Source organism: Anomalospiza imberbis, chromosome 20 (assembly GCF_031753505.1).
Source record: "Anomalospiza imberbis isolate Cuckoo-Finch-1a 21T00152 chromosome 20, ASM3175350v1, whole genome shotgun sequence".
Classification (NCBI taxonomy): domain Eukaryota; kingdom Metazoa; phylum Chordata; class Aves; order Passeriformes; family Viduidae; genus Anomalospiza; species Anomalospiza imberbis.
This window is the reverse complement of record NC_089700.1, coordinates 5,672,437-5,681,986: the sequence shown is the minus strand read 5'-3', so window position 1 is coordinate 5,681,986 and position 9,550 is coordinate 5,672,437. Positions and strand designations below refer to the sequence as shown.

Below are 9,550 nucleotides of genomic sequence, written 5' to 3'. Positions count from 1 at the left end.
CAGAGGGGAGAACAGATGAGGAGAGGAAGAAAAGACTCTATTTACTGTGTTGCTGCATCTCTTAGCTTATCTACCGGATACTGCCAAATTCAGCCTTTGTTATGCTAATCCCACTCTCGTCAGCACGAACCGCAGCGCTCTTCCCAGCCTGCCCAGGCGCCTTCTCGCTCGAGTGGAAGCACGAAGTCAGCAGAACAGCCTGCCACTGCTGGGGCTTTTGTCTGGCGCTGCAGCCGCCGTTTTCTTCTTCTCCCCCCTTTGAGCTGCTGCGAGGAAAAATGAAAGGAGCGGAGAGGAAGGCTGGGCAGGAGCTGGGGAGCTGCAGGGAAGCTCAGTCCCACAGTGGCAGCAGCTCTCTGGCCACAGAGAGAGACATACAACTTTCCCAGACATCGTTCTGGGGAAAGGCTGTGAGAAGATCAGAGAAAAGAATGAGAAAGAATTCTTATTGTAACTTGTTGCACCTGGTTTTGTGAACATGTGGAATGTGTTATGGAGATTGGTTTACCACAGGGTAGTTTCTTAATTAGCCAATGGTGATGGTGTTTTATGTAAAGGACCAGTTAGGTCCACCTGTAGTGAACTAGGGTATAAAAAGCATGGGTTTCTTAATAGAGTCATTTTTAGCCTTCTGAAATGCATGGAGTCTATGTCACTTATTCCCTGGCCGGGGAGCCGTTGTGCTGACAGCAGCACGGGCTGGAAGGGACCACATTGACCCCATCAACCCGGAGCGCAGTGTCTGTCCAGGCTGGGAGCTCCACAGGGCTCTCCCAGAGGAATGAAATCCAATTTGCACAGAAACCCTCCCCAAAATCACAACAAGCACCTGGCTGCGTGTGGGTTTGTCCGTGCAGCTGTGCCCTGAGCCTGCTCTGCTGGAGGCGCGGCTGCCTCCAGCCCTCATTAGCAGCCTCGTTAATTGGCACGGCGTCTCCGCTCCGCCAGCTCCATCCCGAGCCCGCTGCCGATTGCAGGAGGCAGATCCAAGGCTGGGCTGGATAATCCAGCCCGATGGCGAGCAGAAGGAGCACAGCAGCCTGGCGATGCAGGCGGCGCCAGCGCTGACTGAGGGCCACCGGTGGCTCCTTGGCACGCTGCCCCTTCCCGGTGCTCGCTCCCTGTCACGGCTGTCTGTGCCGGGGAATCCTGCGCGCTTGATGGCAGGATAAATGGGAGCCATCAGTCAGCCAGGCTATCAATCTGCCAAGCTGTATCAAAGCTGCCATAAAAGATGCTTAAAAAGAAAATTGACATTCTGGTTTGTAGCACCGGGATTTAACAAAGGGGGAAGGAAGGAGGAAAAGACTCTATTTACGGTGTTGCTGGGTTAGGGTCATTATGGTTAGGGTTGGGTTATGAATAGAGTCTCTTATCTCTCTAGCTTGGAAATTTGCATTCTTTCTCCTTAGCTGGGGCAGTTTTGCTAGTGCTGCAGTTACTAGACTGAACAGCATATTTTACTTATGTTTGTAAGCTCAAAGAGGTACATTTCACTTAAATCCAAATGGATTTCTACCCTGTTAAATTTTTACTCTGACTCATGGTGTCAGTCCCTCCCTAGAGCCCCCAGACCCTTCACAGCACTCCCAGAAAAGAAAGGGGTTATTAGTAGAAAAGAGGTTTAAATTGAGGGAAAAAAAAACTTCCTTTTCCATTATTTTTTGTGTTCAAATTGTGAGGGAATCTGTTTCCCTGCAATTTTAATGGTCTCAGTTGAAAGAATCCCTGCCTTTTCTATGCTGTTAGGGGTGTTAATTGACAGGGAAGCCCCATTTTCTATTATTTTCCAGTTTAAATAGAAGGGGAAAACCTTGATGATGTTTTTATGGGTTTGAATCAAGGGTAACTGCCCCCTTTTTGTTGTCCTAAGGCTTAAATTGAGGGGGAAGCCCAGCTGTCCCTCCTTCTTAAGGGTTTGAATTGAGGGAAAAATCCCCCTTTTCCATCACTGGAGAGATTTAAAGTAAGGAAAACCCCTCTTTTCTCAATATTTTAGGGGCTTAAATTAAAGGGCAGAAGCCATTTATTTGCCATTGTATCAGTTTCAGTGGAGGTAACTGCCCCATTTCCTCATTTTAAGGGGTTCACTTGAAGGAAACTCTGCCCTTTTCAGCATTTTAATGGTTTAAAACTACAGTTCAGGGCACTTCTTTCTGTGCCCTAGGACCAAATATCTCAGAGAAGGGCGAGCCTGGCAAGTACTTAAACCTCATGCTGCCCAGGAGGCTATTGGTTTTTTCCTTATTTTTGTTTATAATGTAGATAGCCCTAATTAGATGTTCCAAGGAGACTTAGACTATCCCTATAATTAGTATTCATATCCCCCCTACTTAGTCACATGTGGAGTACTACTTAGTAGTGACTAAGGAATAATTATGGAAGCTAACAGCAAATTACCCAACTTATCTAGCCATACTGCCTCAACACAAAGTTTTGTTTCTTTAAACCACTTTTCTACCCTTTTTTCTCCAAGTAGTTGTAGCAAAAAAGAAATTGTTGCCATTTCCCTAGAGAGTTTTCTCCTATATCAAGCCCTTTACTCCCCTTGAATTCAAGTCAGAGGGACCAAACAGCTGCAGCCCCTCTGAGGGCTTTTATACCTGGTGGGATTTGCTCCCTCTCTTTTCCCAGGCATCTTGGGAAGGTGCAATCAGGGGAATATTAACCCCAGCCTTTGCCAAGGGCCTTCATTGCCTCTCTGGGATCAGCTGGGATCAGAGCTCCCCTCTCAATTCAGAGGCTTATTTAGCTTATCTCAGCTTGTTTTCAGCAGGTGCTTTTGGGCATCTAAAGCAACAGAGGCTTTGAAGATCTGTGAAAAGAACAGCATTGAACACAGGGAGTGTTTAAGTTCATGATTTTGGGCTGTGTGGTTAGGGTTATGCCACTAGGGTTTGGGTTAGGCTTTGGATTAGGGTTAGGGTTCAGGTTAGGAGTTGTGCTGCCTCACCCGGCTGCTCTGATGGGCTCTGTGCTCTTCCCAGATCCTAGTGATGCTCTCCAGGTTTGAGATCACTGCCCACCAGGACTCTGGGGGTGATGGCCACGCTTTGGGCATGAGCATGGCTCAGCTGCAGCTCAAGGCAGAGCTCAACCCCCCTCTCTGCTGATGAGCAGCAGCTCTGGGCCTGTCCCTACCCAAAATTGGCATCTGGCCCCTGGTCCAGGCATGGGACATCCCACAGAGGCTCCTTGGTGAGCTGTGATGCCACTGGGGGATTTTCTCACTGTTCCTTCACTTTGGGCAGTCCAGTGTCTTGCTCCCAGGTGGATTCTCCAGTGTCTAACAAAGGTTGAGCACACCTGTCCCTCAGGAGCACCTCCACCTCCTGCCATGAATTGTGGAAATGCAGGTGACTGAGTGGGAGGGGACTTCAGGCAAACAGATGCTTCTTGAAAAAACAGGAAACGTCTCCCTTCTTCCCCTCCTGGCTCCATCTCCCTCACCCTTGCCATGTTCTTGGGCTCGCCCTGCTGCATGACACCATTTTTATCAAGGGGGAGTCCCGAAGTGGCGCGGCCCATAAATAATAATCCATCATAAAATCTGGGATTTATGGAGTGCCTTTCCCTGGGATACTGCCGTGTATTTTATAGCCACTGGTGGATGGAGCTGGGCAGTGTCCCACAAAATACAGGAAACAGGAAGAGAAGAAGGCAGCAATTCCATCCAAGGAACAGCCAGGAGCACCCACATCCTCCTCGGAGCCCCCGTGCTGAGCTGCCCCCAGCAGCGTGGGGATGACACATTTTATGGGTCAAACATGCAGCTGTTTATCTTTGCCTTGTGCTATTCGGTGCCCCCGGGCAGTCCCAGTGCAGATATTTCCTCCAGGAGATCCTTCCACACCTCATCTCGAGCCTTAGCTTTTATTCCTGATCTCCAGCCCTTCATTTCCCTCTCCTTTGTCCATTAATTAATTCTACAAAGCGCCCTGGGATCCATTTATTGTGAATGACACGGCAGCAGATAATCTCTCTGGTTTTATTGTTGTGTGACTGCAGCGGGTCCCTGCTGATTGACAGCTTCTTATCTGGGCAGGAGAGTGACCAGCAGCCAGCATCCCTTAACCTGTCTCTGACGGGGGTGTTGGGCACATCCAAGTGTCACCAGAGCTCCAGTGGAAATCTGGGAACCATCCCAGAAAACTGGAACAGCCAATGTGAAAAACACGTTCACTCTCCTGTGAAAATTTACAAAGTTTGATAAAGGACAATAGGAGACAAGGCCCACCGAGCAAAGGTTATCATGGCACTCAGCCAAGAGCACCCTCTTATCTTCGGGAATAGCCTTTAAATAACTTTTAATTACATCAGCCTGTTGCATATTCACAGACCCTTATGCATAGTAAACTTTCCCCCAAACTAGTTTACATGTTCCAAAATGTTTAGCATATCTCCTCCTTGGCTCCACCTTTTTACAGCATGCACATTCCTTGGCTGTGGTTTTGGTCCTTTTCTATCAACACCTCCAGTTTTGGCCCCGGCCCACATTGTCTTCAGACGGTGAGTGCTGATAGTTGGCAGATCTGTCCAGGTGTCCTCATCCCATGTTCATGGGATGTTATCCCATCCAAGCAGGAATTTTATCACATGCACACTGATATCAGCTACTTCACTGAGCTTAATTAACAACAGAAATAAAAACGATCTCTTTCTAACAAAGTTACTTTAACATCGCACATATAAAATCCATTTTAATATTTGCAAAAAGCCAATATTAGAATATGTATCTGTAACAGCCGATTTGCCTCTTTCCAGGCTCTGATGGCTCCTGGGAATGGGGTTGTTGTAAAGGGGGTGTTGGACATGCAGGGCACTGCCGGTTTAACCTGTGGGGTTTGGGTTTGACGCCTCTGGCAATGCACGTTTTGGGGAGGAAAAGCTGAAACCCCACACGGCTGAACCGGCAGGATTTCTCCTGTCAGGAGATGTTTGCAGGAATCAAATTCAACGTGGGATGAGCAGGAGCAGAACAAGGGTGGGTGAGACAGCTCTGTCTGGGATTAAAATAGCAGAGCTGAGAAAGGTGCAAAAGCTCCCGTGGCTCCAGTTCCTCCCCAGTTTCCTCCCCTCAGCCTCCACAAATTCTCACTGTTGAACAGCTCTGAGACTGGCAGCAAAATGACATCAAACAAAGGCTTTGCCAAAAATTGCCAGGGGTTCAGTCAGGACTCAGAGCTGCCAAGTCCTGCCGGGGCTGAACCCGGCCTTAGTGAGCTCAGAGGTTTAAATGTTGGTGCCTGAAACACTTTAATGCTTAAAATCAGATTTCAGGTGGCTCCAGGATTAAACAAAAGGGATTTATGGGCGTTAAATTTTGATTTTTGCCATCTAAAATGGCAAACCAAATGGAAACCAAGTGACTGTGCCCTCCAGCAGGTCCAACCCCGGGTCTCCTGCCCCTCAGTAAATGAATATTACTCCCCACACATGCAAAGGGGGCAGATGTGCTGACAAAGCTGAGGGGCTCAGACACAAATTTTCCAAGCCCTTGTGGGGATGAAAACACCACATCATGACAGATCAAGAGGAGAAGCAAGAGAGGCCCCAAGACTCAAATAAAAAGTCCATCAGCATGGAAAAAGATGAAGCCAAACGCTCACGATCTCGATGGTAAATCTAATTAGACCTGTTGCTGCTGAGTTTCCCTTTATTTCCTGCAGCACTTTTTCAGGCAGAAGGACAGATGTCAAGACTGGCCTCTTAAATATCATTTTGAAAGCGAGTGTGGATATCGGGGAGCAAAAATTGTTTATGTTCCCGTGATTAAATGGCATAAAACAATTCTCTTTACGGCAACTATTAGCTGGCTAATGGCATCCCATCATTCCTCATATCACTTAAGTGACAGATGGAGCTGACGGCGTAATTAAGCCACTAAGAGTCTCATAAATTACAAAACTACCGGTGAGGCAGCAGCCCCGGCAAGGAAAACCTTTGGAATGTGGTGCATGAGGAGTGCGAGGGAAGTGTCTTCATTAAGGGACTGAAGTGAAACCATTTAGGGGCTTTGGAAGGACCTTGGGAGTCGGTGGCACCACGGATGTGCTGCTGCCATCCCAGCCAGGAGGGGACCGGCCCTGCCTCTCCCAGGAATGCTGCAAATCCCCTTTCTTGGTGCTGCAGGAAGGGAAGGGCTGCACCAGGTGGAATGGTCCCTGGGTGGCAAAATTGGGTATTTTCTCCATCATCTCCCTTTGTGTCTCTCACTTGGGTTTATTAAATTGCTCAGCGCTAAGGGTGGGGAATCCAGAGATGCTTCATGGAAGCTGGAGCACATTTTCCATCTCCTGCGGTTTTTTGGGCTCCTTTACTGGAAGAAGAGGTTTGGGAGGTATCAGAACCCTTTTTGACAGACATTTCTAGCTCTTTACAGACCTCAGCCTTCTCCTCAATCTTTTCTTTTTGTTCTCTATATAACAGGTAAAATGAAATACTGAAGAAAATTATCTTGGATAATTCTGCCAAAAGTTTCTGCTGTTTCTGAGAGATGGGGAAATTTGGAATAACAACTTCTCACTCTCCCTTCTGGAAAAAAAAACAAGTTCTGCATTCCTGAAATGTACTGAGGAATAAATCCCTGTTTTGGAAATGGGATGTGGATCTTTTGTCTTTTCTCCTTTCACCTCTGCTCATGGCCACAGTGAAGGGAACTGGGAGCAAGGGATTCCCATTGCTGGATTTCCTTCAACTCCCCAAAACACCAGGCTAAGGAGCAAAGGGGATGCTCAGACAACAGCACTGGATTGAACAAGTCCACTTAGGTCATCTTTTGGATGCCACATTCCCGGGATATGTGAACACCTCCCTCTGGTTTTATAGAGAATAGATATTTTTCCAATTCCTCAGGCAGCTCTCTCCATCACAGTGGTAGTTTCTGGGAGAAGAATGCCTTGTAAATGATAAGTTATAAACAGGCTTTTATTTTACAGTTCAACACCGTGACCTGCAATGATACAGCGAATCATTTTAGCAGGATATTACCCCTTTGAATTTGAAATTAATTTAATTTACAAGTCTAAGGACAGAGGAAGAGAACTATACATGGAAATATTATTTCATCAGGAAAAAAAAAAGTCCCAGAGAAATGAGGAGCTCAGACAAATAGAGGCACATTAAGGCCGGCAGTGAATGATGTGAATTTACCAGGGAATTATAGAGAGAGGGTAAGGAAGTGGCAGAATTTACATTCCCTGCCTGTGTTTATTGCTTACAGCTGAGCATTATAAATAATAAACTGGCTTCTTACTGCTGTGTTTTTCCCCTTCCTCCCCCTCTTCAGACCTTGTGGATTCTGTGACATGCACGGAGAATCTTGGAGAAGGAGCCAAAGGAAATGATTTGCTGGATGGCAGGAGAAAGGGGGGGACAGGGGAAGGTGACAGTCACGGAGCAGGCTGGAGAGGAGGAAAACCCATATTTTTACAAAGTGGAAATTGCCACGAGGGCTGTCCTGAACTTGGTTTTCAGGAGATGTGCTGGAAAATGGGGTCCTTTCAAAACTTCCTGGGCCAGGCTTGCAAAATACCCAGGTTTTTAGTAGCCTCAGGGACATTCCAGCCTAAATATCTGCCTCAGATGCCCATGGCCCAGCACTGCTGTGCTGAGCCCTCCCAGTTATTTTCCCTCTTCCCTGTGGCAAGGAGGAAGAAGGAAATTTGATACCGATTTATTTCCAGTTATTTTCTGCTCCTCCAACAGTGATTTGGGAAGTTTAATCACGAGGCAGCTCGTTCTGCTCCCTCCCAGAGCAGCTTTTGTGCTGCCAGACACGTCGGGTATTGTGCTCCTTCCCTATCACAACCTTCACGGAGGGACCTTTGAAAATCATTTTCGTTGGCCACTTTTCTTCTTGAATGTTTAAAGCACTTTTTCTTTGTGAGTGCCTGGCTGTCCTCCTTCACAACTCTGCATTTTTTGTGATCTGCCTTGACCCTGCGTGGTGCAGGCTAAAATTCAATAGAATTAGCTGACAGATCTTTTAGTCACAGCAAGTTCTGGGTCAGCCCCCCAGAGAAGGCAGGAGCTGAGAGCAGCTCAGTCCTGCCAGCACTGAATTCCTTCACCCCAGAATGGGTTTGGAAAAGGAAATAAATAAGGCAAAATTACAAAGCACTGCTTTGGTACTTAATCAGCACCACGGAGAGAAACTGCTTTGGGATTGCAAACAATCCCTGCTTGTGCTGCTGCACAGGTGATTCCTGCACATCCCAAATGCATCCCAGCAAATGTGTGTCCACGTGGCACAGATCTGGTGATTCCTGGCAGCTCCAGGTTTGTTCCATGAGGACAAGCTCCTCTCAGGGAAGTCCCAGGGAAGGCAGCCCTGCCTTGGGCTCTCCCGGACTCTCCTGGACTATAAGTCCTGCTGGATTGGAGTGGCTGGGCCTGGCACACAGCCTGCACATGTGTGTCTGATGATGTATTCAGCCAGTGTACACCCAATTATGTCCTCTGCATGCTGCTGATCCTCCTGAGGTGCTGGAGATCATTTAATTAATTACACTGAACCATTTCATCTGCATTCATTTCAACAGCCCTGCCTATGAAAACACTGTCCTCTTTTTCACTGAGGCAGGAACAAAGGTGTCCAGGTGAGAAGCCTTTTAAAAAAAGCTTTCTTTTATTTATCTCTTTTTCTGGGACTCCAGCAGTGTTGAGTGGATGCAACGTGGTTCATTTCAGGGACAAAACAGGAGGAGCTGTCAAGGATGGAGCTGTGCAAACACCAGGCATGAGAAGAAGCTGGAAGAGCTCAGGAGGGTGGCCTGCCTCCAAAAAGGAGATTTGGAGATGGTGCTAAGGCAGGGCAGAGCTGTGCTGTCAGTGGGAGGAGTGAAAAAAAACCCCATTTGAGTACTAAATTTTGGGTCAAGGACCTTTTACTCAGGTCCTTGTCCCCACCTGAGCTGGGTGACACTGGCACAAAGGCTGGGCTCAAAAAAAACCCCTCAGATTTATCTGCATTGGCAATATTCAGTTAAAAAAGCCAAAGCAAAAAGCAATATTCTCCTCCACCCCCAGTCTGAAACACTTTAGTGTGACATTTTTCATAGGAACCACTCCAGTTTCTCAGCTCATTCCCATCTCACACTGACTCCCATTATATCTGGCCATACTCAAAAGGGTAAAACCCTCCCACTCCTCATTTGATTTCAAACAAAGCACTTCCTTCAGTCCCAAATGAAATCATTGCTGATTTCTCCAGCCACTAAAAATTCAAAACTACAAAAGAAAATCACCCACTCTGGCTGGGGCTGAAATGAATTCATTTCCCAGCTTGTTTGGGAACGGCAGGTGTTGGAGTCAGATTGCAAAGCAGGTAGGAAATGAGCTCATCAAACTTTAGTTAGCAAAAATTCCACTCTGGACTGAATGAATCCAGCCTCACGACCTTCTGTAGGCAGCAAAGAGCAGGGGGAGCCTTGGCTGCTGCCTGGAACACTTGAAATTGAGATTTCTTGTCACTCCAGAAACCCCCCAGCGGCAGGAGATACTCCCACTCCAAGATTTTTGGAGGAGGGGACAGAGCCCAACACATAGG

General features: G+C 47.3%; 1 long non-coding RNA gene across 1 annotated transcript; it reads left to right on the top strand.

The window, feature by feature from the left end:
- Positions 1 to 8,271: 8,271 nt before the first annotated feature.
- LOC137485684 (uncharacterized) lies at positions 8,272 to 8,846 on the top strand. The gene is made up of 3 exons (XR_011005422.1): positions 8,272 to 8,414; positions 8,544 to 8,600; positions 8,692 to 8,846. It is a non-coding gene; the product is annotated as an uncharacterized lncRNA (long non-coding RNA).
- The last annotated feature ends 704 nt before the right edge of the window (positions 8,847 to 9,550 follow it).